Source organism: Pezoporus flaviventris, unplaced genomic scaffold, assembly GCF_033815535.1.
Source record: "Pezoporus flaviventris isolate CSIRO_AGI_PZ_B2104156 unplaced genomic scaffold, CSIRO_AGI_Pfla_v1 ptg000041l, whole genome shotgun sequence".
In the NCBI taxonomy this organism is placed as follows: Eukaryota; Metazoa; Chordata; class Aves; order Psittaciformes; family Psittacidae; genus Pezoporus; species Pezoporus flaviventris.
The window spans coordinates 9,304,573-9,323,870 of record NW_026892589.1 but is presented as its reverse complement, the minus strand read 5'-3'; the positions used below and the strand labels follow the sequence as shown (position 1 = coordinate 9,323,870).

The 19,298-nt window shown below is 38.7% G+C and overlaps 1 long non-coding RNA gene across 1 annotated transcript; it reads right to left on the bottom strand.

Moving 5' to 3' along the window:
* Positions 1-11,877: 11,877 nt before the first annotated feature.
* On the bottom strand, positions 11,878-18,639 carry LOC133275878 (uncharacterized). The gene is made up of 4 exons (XR_009745717.1): positions 18,414-18,639; positions 13,404-13,524; positions 12,667-12,809; positions 11,878-11,957 (listed from the first exon to the last, which is right to left on the bottom strand). It is a non-coding gene; the product is annotated as an uncharacterized LOC133275878 (long non-coding RNA).
* Between the last annotated feature and the right edge of the window lie 659 nt (positions 18,640-19,298).

Below are 19,298 nucleotides of genomic sequence, written 5' to 3'. Positions count from 1 at the left end.
TGGAACACATTTATCTCAAAGAAAGCACCACATAAGCAGTATTTTTATCTTTATAGCCTCGGATATGATGTAGGAGCTAAGACCCTATCCAAGAACCTATTCATGTTACTAATGCTAAAATCACCTTGTAAGTAGTACGCTGTTAGATGAAGTGGCTGCATCAGCCCTGGGGCTTAGTACCAAACAGCATCAATTTGTAGTAAAAGGTCTTTATGCTCTGAGCCATGACTAACACGAGTAAAGCGCTTACAACCAGCGGGGCAGCCCTGGGCAAGCCGCCCCTCAGGTGAATGTGAAATCTGTCATTCCCTCTCACCTTGAAAAGACCCACACAGTTATTTGTAACAGCGTTCTCAGAATTCGCTGCGTTACCTGCGCAAAACGCCATCTCTCCACCGCCGTGCCGGGTCGCTGCCCGCTGAGGCGCTGTGAGGTGCGAGCGCCGCTACCCCGACCGGTTCCAGCCGGTTCCAGCACAGGGCAGAGCTGGTGGCGCCTGAGGTAAAACATGTCCAAATAAGGGCAAAACCTGCGCAGAGTGAGGGGAGAAGCGCGAGGAACGGCCCTGCGCGCGCGAGGGTCAGGAGGGTGGGAGCAGAAAGATGGAGGGGATGAAGGGGGAGCCCTGCAGCCTTGATGGCGCTCAGCCCCACGCTGCGGGCTGTGGAGGACCCCTCCCCAGAGCGGGTGGGCATTGTCCGAGGGAGCCTCAGTTGTCCTCAATTTGATAACGTGCCCAAGAGCAGAAGAGTACTTAAAGGTACATGTAAGCACAGAACGTAACATTAAAAACCAGTGGGACTGAAGCTTAAGTGATCGTTTCAGTGATTTCCTCAATCAAGTATTGAATAAAACGCTACACTGTTTAATCAAAGAACTTCATTTGCATTCCCACCTTTCTGTCAATTTACAGCACATTGTTTAATTCTATTTTCTAATCATGACAGATGCAAAATCTCACTCGCTACTTACTCACCTATTCACTGCTTATTCTCTTACTCGCTACTTTAATAATGTCTTTGAGAAATTCCAAGTAAATATTTCTGAGCCTTTCATAACTTCGCTCTGGCTTTTCCCTTTTTGCCTAGTTCTGATTCAGGTAACAGAATTCAAGGGGAAAATACACCATTTTCAGAACTATTCGGATTTCCTCTCCTAATGGCAGAGCGCCAATGGAAAACCTTCACACACACACACACACAGAGACACCTATGCTCTCATGATAACAAAATGACTCCTCTCTAGAAACTGCAGTCTCTGTAGAGAGTTAATGGCAGAACACCCAGACAGAAAAGACACATCTATGCCTTCAAACAACAACCAGTTTCTGTTTTCTTTGACTGAAAATCTGAAGGTACTGGTACCAGCAGGAGCCATCCTTACACGAGCATTTCTTACCTTCCCAGAACTTCCAGAAATGGACATAAAAGCAGAACGTGAGCTCTTTTCTGACATTTGAACTTAACTGCAAAGCTTCCTTTGCTCCTGTTGGTCTAAGGGCTTCTGCTATGCTACTGATATGCAGATAAACTCCACAACTCGTTAAAGTTATAAAGTAGGTATGCTTTCTTCAGTGCTGAGGCGCATGGGGGTTTGCTCCTCCAAAGGCATGTGCAGCCCAGCGTACATTTATCCTCTAATACATATGTATTAGGTTACCCAATATGCCTATCACAGTATGCCTATTGTGTACACAATACGCCTACTCATGTCCTATCCCAGCTTCATAGTATAATGAGCTAAAAGGTCCTTTGCGCTTGCGCAGTGTCTCCTGGTGGTCATGGGAGAGGGTCTCAGGATGAAGTAAACGAGTCTTCCTTGGGCCTGAACTTTTCACCTCTGGTTGACGCGCATGCTCCCTGGATGTTTAAACCGCAAAGCTGGTTTTAGCCAGCTTAGGGGTCCAGCCAGCTACAGTTCCTTCCTCTTATCAGCAGTCTACATTGTTTAAGAAGCAGCTTCAGCCCCTAATAAATCATCCCTTCACTCTAACTCCCTTGCGTTGGTTAACCCCTCGCATCACTACAACCTAACCAGTACAATTCCTCTCACTAACCTGACCAGGGTTTATTCAGAGGTAATTCAGTAGAGTAAGAAGCAGCAGGGAGAAAAATCAAAGGTGCTGCAGGAATTATGAGCTGGGGAGAACTCATTAGCAGCAGATGATATTAAATGTAAAGGAGATAAAAAAGAAACAGCTAATGCAATCTGAAAAGTATAACCCAGCATTTGAAAAATCCTAGCTAATTGTAATTAGTAGATGATCCGTATAATTGGTGGAAATTACATAAAGAATTAAAACATCAGTATTTTTGTAACAAACCGTATGTAAGTACAGAAAGACAAATTACAAAATACCCTCATTGAGTCACTGGATCAAATCTGAGACTTGAGGATTTGTTCACTCATTAGAAGTGGTTTGTTCTACAAGTAATTTCTCAGATATAAAAACCTTTGTAGTTTGCATAACTGTGCATTGAAAAACAACTGAAATATTTGAGATGCAGGAACATCCTTTGTGTTTTCTGAATATACATTTTTCGAATTAGACTTTTTCCACATTCTTTACAGTCCCATCATGAAAGCAGAAGAGTGTGCTGGAAAGTTCAGAAACAGTTTGGATAGGGAACATATTACCCATACCTGAAAAGGTGAGTTTGGAACTACTAAAGTAAACTCGACTGCATATGAAGCATCACAGTGCCACAGACTCAATGTATTGTTCATCTTGAACAATATTTAAGGATGTTTCAAACTACTCACTAAATTAGAGCAAATTTTGTTTCCAGTAACTTGCCTTAAAACCAGCAAGTGCATGCATAGCAGTTTAATGATGTTCTCCTTTTAGGAACTGCACAAAGCAGCAACTCCATCATTAAACAGAATCATAAATAAATTGCTTCAATTTTCTCTGCACAACCTTTCTTTGTTATTGTATAGGTTCTATCCTAAAGATGTAGATTTAACAAATAAGTTTTCTTGTGTACTGTCAATCGTGTTGCTCTTTCAAGGCTTTAAAGCTGCTCTGAAAAAGCTGCATGCAATCTGCTGAACAGCAGAGAATCCTTTTGCAGGGAGTTTTCTCCACCAAGGGCGACTTAAGGCCAGAAGGGCCTTTACACGACTTAACTTTACATGACTTAACTTCTGTTTTGTGTATATTCTACCTGGTTATCCCTAGAGGTGACCCTAAGGACTTCACAGAATCATAAGTATGGAAATTACTCTCCATTTCATCCCTTCTCCACATTTTTTTGATTGATGCAGAAGAAAACAAGGGCATGAATACACAGGGGTTCCAACTTCTGGTAAAGCACTTTTAAAATGTTGCCTGCTCTTATCTGAGAAGCAGTAGCTGGGTGTGCTCATTTCTTGTTCATTGCAATACAAAGCACATTTATTTGCATAAAACTATTTTGGGGGCTACCTGGTCTCCATTGTGTTGTCTCTGGAGCACCACCTTTTATTCTCATTAGTGAAGGGATGCTATTGGGAATTATTTCATCTCAGAGATTAATCTTGAATAGTGTTTGTTTTGAGGGTATTCGTCTTCATATACATAATAAAAGTGGTGGGCTGTCTTGGAAGAGGAAACAAAATCTCATGTAGCTTTATCAAACATGACAAGTAAGCATCTCTGAATCCTTCATTACAATTTCAGATGGAAATAAAGATAGAAATCTGAAATGTATTATCCTTAGGCTTTTGCTCCCTCTCATAACCAGGGGAGAGTATTCATTCAAGACCAATTAGGATTGTTGTATAGCAAGAAGATTTAAACCAGTAATGAAAGGAAATTCATTGTGAAAGGGTTGAATGAGAGCATCATTACCCAAACACTGCCAGCAGTCACAATTTAAATACCTATTCACCCAAAGTTCTCAAAGCATCCACCAAATATTATTTTGACCTTTTGTGTAACAGATGGGGCAATTAAGGCAGAGAGTAAAAACCTTAAAAGTTCTGCTTTCATTTTTATGAGGGGAGAAGTAAAAATAAAAATCACACTTTTTCCACTGTTTTCAATTAAAAGCTGAAATCAAAACATTTTGCATTATAGTAGTGCTGACAAAATGGCCCCAAAATTAGAATGTAATAGAATGAAAATGGAAATTACAAAATACTATAAGTATCTTCAGACCCAAACTGAAGGTCTACCTCCAGCTCAGCCTCTTACTAGAATCCTTGGTACATACATAGACCTAAATTCAGTCTCACTGCTGCTTTCTCACTAACTTGCACTGATTTAGATGTCTGCCTATACAGTTACCACAGCATTTTTATGGATAACTGATTCTGAAGCAAGTATTTACAACAGTATTATTCAAAAGCTACAGTCACACAGTGATAGGGTATCTGCAAAAGCAATTCAACACTATCTGTGCGTTAGAGTGAGCCAGGGAGCACTTGGGTTTCCTTGCATTTAAGGCATTTTGTAACTGTTTAACGTAACAAAACCGTTTGGGGGGGGTTACCTGGCAGGGAAGGTTTGCTTTTCTTGAATTTAGACCTGTTGTACTTCCAGGTTTGGCTCTCCTAGATAGATTCCTCTATAGAATTCTTAAGGTAAACTTACCCAAGCTCACACAATCCTTTTAAATCTACAATACAGTGTTGTCAAGGAACATTGCTTTTCCTCAACAGCTTCACAACCAGCAGTGACAGCAAAGATGTCACATATGCTTTGCATAACATAAAGTAGGTTTTTTCTCTTCATTTATGAATTTAATCCAGATCCAAGACATCACCTTTATTTCATTTCACTTACTTACTCAAACAGAACTGATAGCAAAGCTGTTTCTCCATGACAAAAAAAAAGTCTTATGTTTCAGCAGGACATTTTTCTATTACCTACGGTAATTAGCCCCTCAATCTCAACTACTGGAGTTAGCTATTTCCACTCACTACCTTGATTTCACACTCACCCTTATGAGCGTTGTTGTAAAAGGTCATGGCTTGGTTGTAACTGCATCTGCAGCTAGTCCTGGTAAATAGAGGTGAAAGGATAAAAGGGAAAATACCGCTGCCGTAAGATGAGGCCTGGTAAAACCTGCATCTCTACCCACCTCTTCCTTCCTCCCTGATCCTTTCTGACTTGAACTCTGTGCCCTCTGCCAACCCTTCAAATAATTTTAAATGAAACAGGCACTAGAAAGCAAGGGCCATCACTTGCATTGGAGTGGTGCCTGGAGACCTCCTCAGGAATCAAAGACTATAAAATTGAAGCTGTATCCAGCAAAGAAATAAGACTTGTACATTACAAGATAGAAGGCAGGTGTTGGAAAGCAGATGCTCATTTTACAGCTGGAAAACACTACAAGAGTAAGTTATTTGCCGAAGGTCAGTACTTGAGACTAGAGAAACTGAAAACTGAACTATCTGGACTCCTTGGTTAGCAATTAAGTACCTAAAAAAGCTATTCTTTCAATATTTTTTAAGAACTAATCTTAATAGATATTTTACTTGGCACATATGAAGTAGAGGAATAACAAAGTTAATACGTGAAGTGAATAAATACAGCGCCATTCCAAGGTGCCGGAGATAATGGCTTAGTTCTTTTGCAAATTTAATAATGAAGTGGCAGAATCAGAGTCAGTCACAAAATAACTCTTTGAAGTTTATTTAATAACAACAAACTCTGCTTTTATCCCCAAGCAATTATCCAGGCATCTTGGGATATCAGAGACCACTTAGTAGGAAGACAGCTGATCAAATATGTTTCACTGGCAATAGTTTTACTGGTAAATATATGGAAGAGTCCACTTTTTCTTTTAGGAAGACAGATGAGAAACAGCATCTCACAACTCTTCAGCTTGAAGTGATTTGAATAACACTGACACTGCAGCCTTTTAAATGTAGAGCTAAAGTGGAAATTCATTTTATCACCTTATTTAAATGTGTCTCAGGGTAACCATTATCATTGCATCTGAGCATTCTGAATGTACCAACAGATATATCTGGAATATCTAAAGGGACAAAATACAGATCACACACCTTATATTGTGGAAGGGGTAAAAGACAACCCGAATATTCTCTCACTGCAAGACTGAGCAAGATTTCATTTATTTAAACCCCATCTTCCCCCTAACCCAGTCGCCTATGAGGTGACTAAATTAGTATTTCATAAGAGCCAACCATTCAGTCCCCTTCCCGCCACAATTTTTCACAGGGTAGGTCACACTATCATAAGATATCAAATAATAAATAGTTACTGGCCATAGAAATACAGATGCAATTTGAACTCATGAGTTTCATCTTACTGTCAGTAAAGGGAGCTATCTCATTTAGCAAAGTCTTTAGCTCATGCATTTCTACAGGATTTGGGGAGGACAAGTTTTGCTTGAATTGAATTGAAAATTGAACTAACATCTAATTACAAAGCACTATATCAAAACTGTCAAGTAAATTATTCTTACAGATCATTGAGTTACTTATGATCTTCTAAAGAGGAAACTCCAATGCCAACACACATTCTTTGCAGCAGAGCAGCAGTAGCTATGACAGATTAAACCACAGGGAATAGAAAACACAATCCTGAGAGGAGACAAGGGCTCCTAAGGCAGCTAGGGACAGACTGTTAGCACTGGCTAGGTAAGTATGAACTGCAGATTATGTGACAGGGAGAAGCTGTCTAACCTCCTTTTACACCACTCTGTTTTCTGGTGCTCTGCCTCTGGGGTACAAAGACTGAGATTACCCTTTGTTAACATAAATACTTCAAAAGAGTAATACCATGTCATTATTCATCTGAAAGTTACTATGTAATTTAATCAACACAATTCAGGTTGTGTGATGCATTTGTAGAACCACTGAAGTCATACTTTCTGCTAGGTTTTATTTTTTAACCAGTACACGTTGCTCAACAGCATGTTATTACTAATAGTATAATCGAGTTAATGCAGCTGTAACCTTCCTATTACATGAAGCAGATGTTCTAGTTACGAGTTAAATAACCAAATAGCAGAAATAACTTTGTTTGTTATAATGAATTCCAATCATATAAACCAGTTTAGAGGCAATGGATAATTTAAAAAAAAAAAAAGTTTAATTTAACATGTTACAAGGAAATTATTTTAAAAGGCACTAATGTGGGTATTCCCTGCAAACCTTTGTTTTCAAGGAAGCCTGAAGCCTAGAAGCTCTTCTGAAGCACTGGAAAGAAGCAGGGACAGGACACCTGACCCAAACAAGCCAAAGGTGTATTCCATACCATTGACGATCTAAGCATGATTCCCCCTCCCTCGCTCATTACAGTGAAAATCAAAAAATTGTATGATTACAAATCTTTAAACACCTGATCTAGTAAATCAGTCATCCAAAAAATCATTTATAACAGAACATTAAAAACATGCAAACAATTTAATCAAAATGCCTTTAATTGCTTGCAAACAATTCACAAGAACATGATCGTTCATCTATTGATTAAAAACTTGACTCTAAGTTAACTGTTCTCTGTCAAAATAAATGTCAAAACCACTACAAATTCATTCAGAATGCAAAATTCAGAATTTTATTATCCGTGTGCTGATGGACACTTCATTTCACAGAGAATACACATCACTGACTGGTGATAGATGACCAGATGAGCCTTTGGTTTTTAAGTTAGTTATATCCTACATTCAATACCAAATACATAATTAATTTTTAACATTATGGTTCAACTAGTGTCTTTGTTGCTCTGAGATTAACCATCTTTTTCCTTCTGCCTGCAGAAGCAGCATTAACCCAACACAGCATTACTGATAAAGAAACAATAATCATAATGAACACAAGCTATCTGGTAACAACACTAGATAAACATGATAATTAGATAAAACATGAGACAGAACTTACACCCAGAGACTGTACCTACAGAAATACTGCTGCCACATTCAAATTGTATAAGCTGCCAGGAAGGATACTAACCAAAGATTCAATATACAGAAGAAAATCTATTCTTGAACACTCTATCTCTCTCCTATCATATTACTGTATCTAATCTGGGATTCTGGGAGAGATTAGAGTTTTCAGAGCTGTTTTCTGGGGTGGCTAAATGCTATAAATATCCTTCAGAGTACAACTTGGTATTTAAGTCACAGGATTTACTATGGTTGGCTTTGCTGCCAAGGTATATTTGCCAGGCATTTATTTGTTCTCTGCCTATCACTGTTAAAAGATTGTGAGTGGTTAAATAGAACAAAGGAAAAACAGCCAGAAAAACTATGATTTAATTAAAGAAAGAAATCAAAGGGATTATAGCCAACAAAGGATGCTTAAATGAAAAATTTACTACCTCTGGAAGTAACTCCCTGTGTAAGGGTAATAAAATACCTGGCACTTGGGGTTCATTGTGAAACGAATCATATCTCTTCCACTGCATGCTGTTAACTACACAACTCTTCTACAAGCCTCTGAATAAAATCACCGCTTCCAACAGCTGCATCTAGATCTTGTTTTAGGCTGAATAATATTTCTTTAATATTTATCTCATCTTTCTGTTGATGCAGGAGACCTGTCTAGACTCTGTCTGCCAGACCAAAATTCAGCTTCAATTTCCTCTTGTTTTTTTCTAAGTCACTGATGACAACCCCCTCCCTGAACTTCTATGCTCTCTGAGGTGAAGGCAGGCTGGGCTACTCTGCTAATTCTCACCCAGGAAACATTTATCATTTTGTGACACTCAGTCATAGTTCTTAATTGCCTCCAGTGACAGAAAAAAAGGTAAATATTCAAGTCATTTAACTCCAATTAGGCTGTGGAAGCAAAACTGGAAGTTTTTTAGAGAATAATGTTATACACAGTGAGAAATAGCATTGTAAAGGATTTATTTTGGCTGGGATGGGGCTCAAGGTTTGGGCAGACACTTAGAGCCTTGTTACAACTGACACGGTGCCATCAGAGGGAAAGGCAATGTTTGCTCACAGGCATGCGTAATTCAAAGCTTAAAATCCACTCAGCACAGATCTGATAGCAGCAAACTGGAGTTTTCACACTGATTTATGTAGGAGGCAGAATAGGACCCAGGAAAGAAAAGAAATGGTTTAGAAACCAGTGTGCTAGCCTGGGATATGTAAGCACCTGATTAATTTCCCCGGAACACTACAAGTTTAAATGATCAGTGGCCAGAAGTCTTGGCTGTCTGTGATCTCTCCATAATGGATCACACAGGCTGTCTTTCAGTGATTCTCTAAGGAAAGACATTAAAAAGATTCTGGTAAGCTCCTGCTTTTTTATGGGGATGTATATAGATAGAAAAGTACACTCACAGTCATATTTCAATGTATTAGACATTTAATTTCATTACTAGCTCACTGTAAAACCTCAATCAAATAACAATCTGGTTTTATTCATGTATAAAAGAGAGAAATCATGTATCCTCTCAAGTTTCATCCAATCTGAAACAAAGAATTCTGAGTTTCTACTATCCCTCAATCAGAAGTACCATCATGGGGTTTTCTGGACTGTCAAACAACGACAACCCCTGCTCTCACAGAGAAAACAACACAGTTTTTACCCAAGCGGTACACTGTGTACTAACTCAGCTATTGTATGATTTGACATCATTGTGAAGCTGCCCAGACACTGCACCTTTAAGCACTCATCTTTCTGAAGAAGCTAAACCAGGAAAAAATGAAAACATAACAAAACGATCACTTTTCTCTACATATTTGTTTGGAAGGGAATTTTAGTGATTTTAATGAATACAGAGAACGGATGAAATCCTGGGTTCGTCATTAAGAGCAAGAATTTCACTGCATTTAGGAATACTGTGATTTCAGTTGCCACACTCCTGGCAACTCTGTGTCATGGTGTGAACATAATGAGAGTCTAAGAGGGTCACAGCTCTTTCATTTGCCATTAACACTGCCTGGACCCCACTTCCATAAATATATCTCTGCAGCTCTGTTCAGCCCCTCTGGGTATATAAATCCCATTTAAAGTTACCTCATCTTCACAGTGCATATCATTTTAGACATCATTCTTAAAAAGACAAAATAAATCCCCCAATGCCAATATAAATGCTTAGCACTGGCTTCCTACAGGTTGCTTTTATGTGGACCCAACATGACATTTTCATTGACATCAAATGGTCAGATGGGAATTTGATCAAAACCACTCAAGTGTTTTTTTTTCTCAAGGTTTCAAATTGCATTAATAAATACATGTCCCATAAGATCTACATTCTTGTAAGTCAAAAAATTAGACCAGCAATCGGAGGCAACTGAAGAGTTAACATGTCTTTAAGAATGTTCATAAGCAAAGCCGAAGAGAGAACCAGAAGTTGGTGACAAGCAACCAAAACAATGAACAGAAATAACTGTGAAAGTCATGCTGCATTTCAGTTAGTGCTGCCAAATGTCACTTGCACATAAAATTGAAACAGAATGCTCATAAAAATCCATATTTGCTTGCCAAGTGCATAACAAATCTTTGGTGAAAATTAAGCTTAGATTGCATTTCTTATATTGTATTAGAGAAATTGATTTTTAACCTAGTTAACCTTCTTTCTTCTGTTTTCTCTATGCTATGAGAGGATCCTCATATGTCCTCGTTTCCCACTGAGCTCTGTTGCATTTGTTTCTTAATTCTGTTATTCCATTTTAAAAGGTTTTTCTCATTATTCCTCTGCAGGGGTATACAATGGACACACACTTCTGCTGCAGGCAAGCAAAGCTTCCAGTAAGCGCTAATAGGAAAAACAGTAGGAACACTTGGGTACATGTGCAGATGGAAGGCCCCAAAATTACCAGAACAGAACTTTCTCTGTTAGTTAAAAGTTCGTTTATGGGAAAACCATCTATATGGTACTTTCAAAGTTCCTATGCTTCCAAATTAAATGGATGCTTTAGAAAAAATGGGTCTTTACATGGGCAGAATGGTTCACACCACTCTCCTTAGAGAAACACAGAACTGGTCCCAGTGGAAGTACATCAGCCTTTCCAAAATGCTCTAATTCAAATCAAATACAGGAAAAAGTTCATTTTTTCTCTAGTGAAAACCAAGTTAGGATGGTAATAAACACCAGAAAAATCTTTGATTCCACTCTGCACAGATGAATTATCCTTATATCCTCTTCTATGTCTGTTAAGTTTTATTTCAGGATTAGGGTTTTACTTGGCTTCCAAAATATATACAGCATTGTGGTTTCTGATCTCAAGGTTTTTCTTATGACTTCTGTTACTAAAAAACCATGCAAATAGCAAAGAAGATTCCCAGGAGCAAGGGTTACCTGATAGCCAGCCTTACAGCCTATCTTTTAACACCAGCTAGGTGTGGGTTTCTGATGATGTCAAGTCATTCCAGTGCCTCCTGCAGATGGTAAGTGCAGATATTTTAACACATCAATTAAGTGAAAACAACCAGAGAAGTCGTCCAATTGGATTAGACGTATCATACTGCATTAGTTATATTCTTTTTATCCAACAGACTGAAAAGGGGCTAGGGCTACAAATCCTAATAGATCCACAAGGATCATTTTATTCCTAATGACTGCTTTTCTCGTTAACACAGAAACTAGTGATTACCACTGGAGCTAACCTTAATTAGCTGTGGATGAAATACAATGTAAATCCCAAAATCAAATGGTTGATGGAGGAAAACAGCTCTTTCCTTTTATTCTTGTCATGTTTTCCAACAGCGTCCATCCTCTCTCATTCAGATTTATCCAGCAAAGCAACTTAGTGCTGTTGTTTTGACACAGCACTGTTTCCTATAGTTTTATTAATGGATGGATGTTAAGAGGCTGGGTCATTCGGGGCTGTTATCTGTGCTCGTTCAGACTGGATTGTTCCTGCTAGCACAAAAGTCTGGTCTTTCTTACCCAACAATCTGAACAAAGTGTGTCTGGAAGAGGAAAAAACTTCTCTGCCAGCGGGAAAACAATACAGAGAAGGGGGAGGGGGGCGTGTGTTCATCATTCCTTACGGATCTTCTGTTGCTGCTTTTCCCATTGCTGGCAGGGATTTGGATCTTCAAATCTGGAAGGTTAAAAACAGGGAATTTCCTACTGCTACATCCTGTAAAGATGTGCAGAGCAATTGATCTCAGACTTCTTGGGCTACTTGATACACACAGATAATCTGAATTACTGACATGGTAAATGAATACTGTGAATGCTGCTTTGCTTCCTCCTTTCCAACTGCTTCTCTTCCTCCCTTTGAAAATGTTAACTTTAATCTTCACAAAGAAATCCTTCATTTCTAAGTAATATGCACTGAGAACATCTTAAGCTGAATTTGAGTGATGTCACATTATTTATTTTATGGACATCCATGAATCAGAGTTATGAGTGAAATCTACAGCTTACATTGCAGTAGGCCAGACTAGATAGTCATAAATGCTCTTTCTGGCTTGTTACTCCATATCTAACACATTAATTTCTGGGGAAAAAAAATAAAAGCAGAAGTATTTTAAATGGGCCTCTAAGGCAAGGCTTCAATGCCTGGATGAAGATTTTTAAACAGTAGCTTTGGTTTCTGAAGTGCAGCAAAACCAGCAGCTGTAAATAACCCATTAACACGCTCCATTACAATACACATTTCAGTAGAAAACTGGAGAAATAATTTCTACAGCACCTTGCAGAGATTACTAGATTTGAAACCTAAAAATGTCTTGGTTGGCTAATGAAAATAGCTGTGCAGATACACACACAAACACAGAGGTTGCATGCCAGTCTGCAATGCACACCTCATCTCATCTTCATTTTCCCCAGTTGTGTGTCAGCCTTCACATGTGACAACTGGCAATGTCCATGACGTGTATGTGAACATCCAGTCTGTGACAGAAGGAATATAAGTGATCCAAAGAAGAGTTTATTTTCCAGTGTTGATCTCCAATGAATGTAAAACTGAGGAAGAAGGTAAGTTAGCTACCTATCTATTTCTAAGGTGTAAAAAGGCTTGATTACAGTATCTGATTCATTTACAGCAATACGGCTTCAGATGTTGTGCATTTTATGGTTGTTTTGGAATCCTGGTAGTTTACAACTTTCTGCTACAAAAGTTTCCCAATTAAAATGGAAAAAATATAGCTCACTATATAACACTTTTAAAAATAAAATACAATTTAAATGTTATTGGTTTTTTCCAAAATGTGTCTCCTTGGAATATACAACAGTTGTGATTTTTCAGAGGAGTAAGAAGAATATACATAATAGGGCAGTTTTAGCTAACAAACGACATGACTCTGTCAGTTCTACATATACAAACCAAGAAAGCTGCAGCAGAATTATAGGCAGTATTTTTAAAAGCACACTCACTTTAAAAGAATACTTTTAGAAGCCTCATCTGATGTTACATATGCCTGCTAGTAAATAGCTCTGGAACTACTTAGCACAACCTGCATGGTTTGCATATTAATGTTATTATCACCAAAAATGCAAGCAGAGAATGTGGGGCTCCAGCACAGAACTTGAAAGACAACACATCCGTACATGGGAAGTGGTGCTGTCTCCCACCAGCAGTACCAAAGCAGCAGCTCCCACTGTGATCTGTGAGGGCTGACAGCAGTCAGCTCCTGGGCTGAGTCCAGAAAGAAGCATTATTCCTGATGAGCAGGGAGGTTTTGTCAGTACAGTGCCTGGTAGTTCGGAGCATGTTTCTGTCCAGTAAGAGTTTCAACAGACTGTGTACACTGAGTGCACATACACCAGCACACAGCCTTCTCATGAATGAAGGATTTCACATAAACTATAGTTCCAGTCCTGGATGTAATTAAACTGGCCTAACAACACCATCCTCTCTGACTAACAGCATTGAGGTTTGTAAAAATCAAGCCAATAAGACACAGTTACTACCCTATCCTTCGTTTAAATTCTTTGTAAAGGCACTTCCCTGTGACACTGTGCAGCAAACAGATGAACAGTATTTGTATTCTTAATGGAGCCATTAGGATTTTCAAATGCCTCAAATAAATAACCAATTGCCAAAGCCCTCATCATCTTCCTGCAGCTTTTACAGCCTTGCCAGCTGAGTTACGTACATGCAGTGGGTCTCATTTTGTGAATTAATCTGGGTATTGTACAGATAAAAATACCAACTCAGGTCTCAGGAACTAGAAATGAATTGAAAAGAGATGTTAAAAATTTCTTAACAGAAAGAAACCAAGGAAGGAGTAAAGAGGCAGAGGAAGCAATAACACTGTGAACCCTTCTCTAGAGATAAGCTGGCTCAGTTCAGAAAACAGTGATTCTCAGATCAATTACAAAAGCTTTTTGGTTTGTTTAGGGGTTTCCCACATAGAAAAAAAATTTCCTTCCCCCAGTTCTCCCATTTCATGTTGTTCCCAGTGCCATCTTAACTGCTATAAGGAGAGAACTGATTTCAGAATTGTGATCTGCTTTTCAAAGTATAACACAGCTCAGATCCCCAGCAAAGCCATCAGGTGCATGTGAAAACAGAACTCAAGAGAAAAATAAAGACAGATAATGGGCTCTTCATTACAAACACCAAACTAAGGGTATCCTTGTAACAGCTTCAGATGTTGAAGATTGCAAGAGATGCACGGTAACTGTAGCTTATATTTGCCTACCTCATTGCTATTGTTTTATTTAGAAAAATAATACCCCAGAGCTTCCTTACAAGATTTTGTTGATAGCTAATCCAGAAATAAAGCAGTCCCTGGCCAGTGCAACAGTGTAGCATACAGAAAAACTACGTACAAAGCCTTCTCAGCAGCTAAAACCAGCAAGAATGAACTGTATAAACATCTCCACGTATGTTCTGCATTTTGTGACTGGAGTTCCACTGATGTTCCTGTTGTGCTTTGTGCCAGGCCCACGTCTTACCTAATTCTGCCCAGGAAATGGGCTCAGTTCAGGTGTAACATTGCCACATAAAGTTAATGCAGTGAAGACTCTTTTTAAGGCCTCCACAGATGCTGTCATTTAAATCATCATGGGCAGAGTCCTACTGCAGAAATACCACAAATGAAATGATTGCTATAGAGCAAAGACATCTGTTGTTTTGTAGCTTATAAGAACCTCCCACTTTTTCTAGGGAACATTTATCTAACTCTTCTGTTCAATATGCATGAACTATGGGAATCACTAGGAATCTTTTCAATCATACCAATGAGGTTTGAATTAATCCTCCTTATTTACAATGAAATTAGCCTGTCAAATCCCTGCAGTAGTATTTCATATACTATGCAAACTTAATGTGTTACGTGGTTAGCACATTAATTTCTTTTTAGGATATGGAACCCCTGAAAGTGTAAATACTGGGCCTCATTTAGCAAAGCACTTAAGTGCATGCTTGATGTTAAGCATATGAGTAACACCATTACAGCTAAATTTCAAATTAAGCACATTTTTCAGTATTTTGCTGGAAGCACTACTCCGACCAGTGTTTGGGAACCAGCTAAGTCAGATGAACTATTTCTTCATTATAAAAAGATCAGTGAGACAAAGGAAAAAATGTTATAATTGGATTGAGAGTAGAAGAGAGAGATACTGTCAAGGTAGAAAGCATTATTTGCTTTCACTGTTACATTTCCTTTGACATCCATCTGTCACCCCAAGTGACAGCTTTTATTCCTGTTTTTATTTGGTTCTCTTTTTTTTTTTTGTGAATAATCACATCCCCTGGCTTCTTATTTGTTCTCCTTTAAATATTCCCCCATATATACACATTCCTTGCCTACTGTTCTGCCCTGCTTTTCCAGAGAACAAGGTGAGAAAAAGGCAATGAATATTTGCACTGTGCCAGGCCCTCAGCTCCTAAGCTTTGTGATATAAACTTTGTTTGTTGAGCGCCTCAGGCTTCTTAGATTTGCCTTCCCTTATTGGTTCTGGATATCTGACAGATACAGCTTATAGAATTTGGACCATGCAGTAGCCTCTTGAGCATACATCCCTAACCTGTCATATGCATTGCTGTGGCTTCTGTAAGGGTTTTCTCACATTTGCACTTTCTGCATATTCTGTGGATGTTTCTTAAACACAGCTTTCACCCTCGTATTAAAGGCTAATACTCTTTCCTAGTAGCTCCTGCATCCCTAGAATCTGAACACCTGTTCTAGGATCAAATCAGTGACCTTCACTGAGATAACATCAGCTGCCTCCTGCACTTGGAGGACTGAAGATGCCCATCAGTGACCTGCTCCTGTGAGCAGCAAGAACTGAGGCACAGCAAGCATCACAAGCTCCGCAGCCCAAGGGTAATGCCTGCCTGCAAGACTGTCTTCATAATGTTTTATGAGGATTCTGGAGGAGAATTAATATCTCTGCTGAGGCACACAGCATTCAGCTGAACTTTTAGTTTCCCACCAGCAAGCAAAAGCAAAGATGTTCAACGCAGAGACTGCAAATCATGCTGTATGCAGGCTAGGAATACTCCCTGGGAAATGGGGAGTGTTCATACCAGCCATTTGCAGGTACCACACTTGGGCACCTACAACATATTCCCCACACAGTTAATTGACAGGAGTGGTAGCTCTTGCATTTGCAATAGCCTTCAAATGACAACGTTCAATTCCCTGAGCCCTTTGGTGCTCCATGTCTCAAGTAAATGCTGAATGGAAAGAACGTTTTTTACTTTGTTATACAAGTAAAACTTTACTTTGTTACTGTAAGAAAACTGTTTAAAATTATGAGAGAACATTAATTTATAGGTGAAACAAGGGTTGCATATTTTTCCCCACAGCCAATAGAAGTCTATTTTCCCTGCAGTATTAAATAGTATTTTTGTCATGCTAATAAAAGAGAGTATAGCTGTTAATATCCAGTTAGCCTAGAACAGTCCGTACGGTATATTAGGGTTGTCCACTTATAAAACTTAACCAATTTTTTCTCAGACTACATAGAGTCTGCTGCATCTTCCTTTCTAGCTGCTAAAGTTCCACATGGGGCAGCATCGCAGCATTATTATTTTCAGGATTTGATGGCATACACAGTGTAACAACTGAATCTGTCTGAAGACCTCAGCATGTTGAAAGAGAGAAGAGAGCTCCTGTCACATTCAGTCATGGTACCCGTTGAGAAATTTTTAGTCCAGTAAGGAGCACACACGTAAAACCCATACTTCTATTTTCTCAAAATGCCTTTTACTCAGCACATTGAAATCACATCATATGCAAGAGCCAGATATCTAAATAGAACTAAACCCTGCATAGCTTTTGTCCTGGCTCTGAAAAAGGATAAAATCCTCTGTGGAGCTGGATCTCATGCATAGGAACAAAACAACTCTTCCTCCACACCTCAACAGTAATTTCATTTACTGTAGTCCTGTAGATTTTGTCAAGCAACTGTATTAAATCTTTCTGAAATAGGCAGGAAAGAAAAACCTCATGATAATCCAATTTCAAATAAATTGTGTCAATTAATTAAAGGTATTCAAGAAGGATCTCAAAGATAAGCCAAAGTCATATTAGCAGCAGCAGCTAAATTAATTTTTGTTCACTTTTAAGCTTGGTGACATCTTAGCCACTATCTTGTAAGATCTGTGATTCAGTTTGCCAAACTTTAAAAGGTTTAATGATCTTTTCTTGTCTTCCAGAGACCTATTTCATGGATTGCTTTCTCTGTACTTTTCTGCTCTTTCCAATATTACTTGGGAACGATAAACACAGGCTGTATAAAACAGGTATCAAAAATCAGAGGTCTCATTGTGTCAGAAAGACCCAGTTGAAGCATCAAATGAAAAACTCCAACAAGAGATAGTATTTTCACTGAAAATATCCATAAATGCCTTATTAAAAAGACCAAGACATCACTGGCATTGCAATACTGCAGTTCACATACAGCTCTCTTTAGAAAAATGGGTGCACATACATAACCCACATTGGTATGGGGGAAATCTGTGCTTTATATTTCTAGAAGAAATCAGACTTGCATTAAGCAGCTTAGCCTATGTGCAAATACCTTGTGGCAATGCATTAAAATGTACTTAAAGCAGAGCATTACTTGATGTTTTGCAATTTATGAACACTTGATTTTTCAATTTTTTCTTTCCTTGTTGCTTTCCTTTCTCCTTATGCAGAGCAAGGAGGCAAATAACCCTGTGACAGGGTATCGATATATCACTTGCTGAATGCTACATATTAGGACAATGATGAGAGTAGAGGGCATGTTGTAGTTACTGAATTTTAGCCATTACCAGTAGTTTTACCTCAGTTTTAATGGACAGGTTCATCTCTTCATATCATATACTGGTATAAAGGCCTAAACGAATGCAAACAAAAGATAAAGGCACCAAGTGCAATCAAAATTCAGCAGTTTAGAGCCAGCCAGCCTGCCTTGTTTTCCAATGCAATTTATTTTATTGCCTTGTGTACTAACACTAAACCACTGCATCATTCAGCTGAAAGGGTAAATTTGGGATCTGTTCAGCTCCCAGCACTGTCCCTTGTGCACTGCAATTACAGAAACACCTGGTTTGAATAATTTCGTTGCACTCTACTGTAAAAATTCAGTGCTCAACAACCCAAAATCTCACCTCAGTCTGCAATATAAATAATGTATGTATAATCGACTCAGATCTGTAAAGGGCTGTGGACTTCTCCCCTGTGTCTTCACTTTCCATATTCATCATGGAACAACTTAAAAGGGGAAATGAGATTTGTTAAACTTTTTTTCTGACATTATATGCAATAAGCATTTTTTAAAAAGAGATTAATTTGGAGTTTGGCCAAACCTTGTCTGTTCTGGAGATCAGACTGGAATTATCTTCTGGGAGCATGGGAGCATTCGTTCCTCGCATAAAGCAACTAAGAGGCGTCTCGGCCTATCACCTACTGTCACTTGATGGGGCTAACAGCAGTTTTGCACGTCTATCTGAAAATAAAAAGGGGTTTTTATTTCTGTGCTGTCCTCCTACTTTTTCAGAGCTTATTTTTCTCATCACATTTTGTCAGATATTCATTTTGTGACTCTCCTATATATGATTTTTAATTGCAGAACATTGTCTTCAAGCTATATCCATACGTTAATGTTGGAACACTCACACAGATGCACAGTGAAACAAAGGTTTTTAAATGTACCTACAGTAAACCCAACACTAAGAGTTTACCAAACACTTCCAGGTGTGATATTCACAAAACAAGTCAGCACACTTACTAGATTAGAGATCTTGCCTGATGGCCAGAGCTACACAGAAGGTGAACCTTGTCACATCACCTGCAATGACTTAAAACCCAAGGTTATTTCATCCTGTGCAGAATGCAGTAGCTGGCTGGTGCTGTCAGCAAGTTATGTAAATGTGCTAATCTGCATATGCAGCTATTTCATCTGCACCTTCTACCATGCTTAGGTCTATAAACTTCAGGTTGCTTTTAGCTGCTCTTCAGTCACCATGAAGTTCTTTAGCCAGTTAGTAAGTATT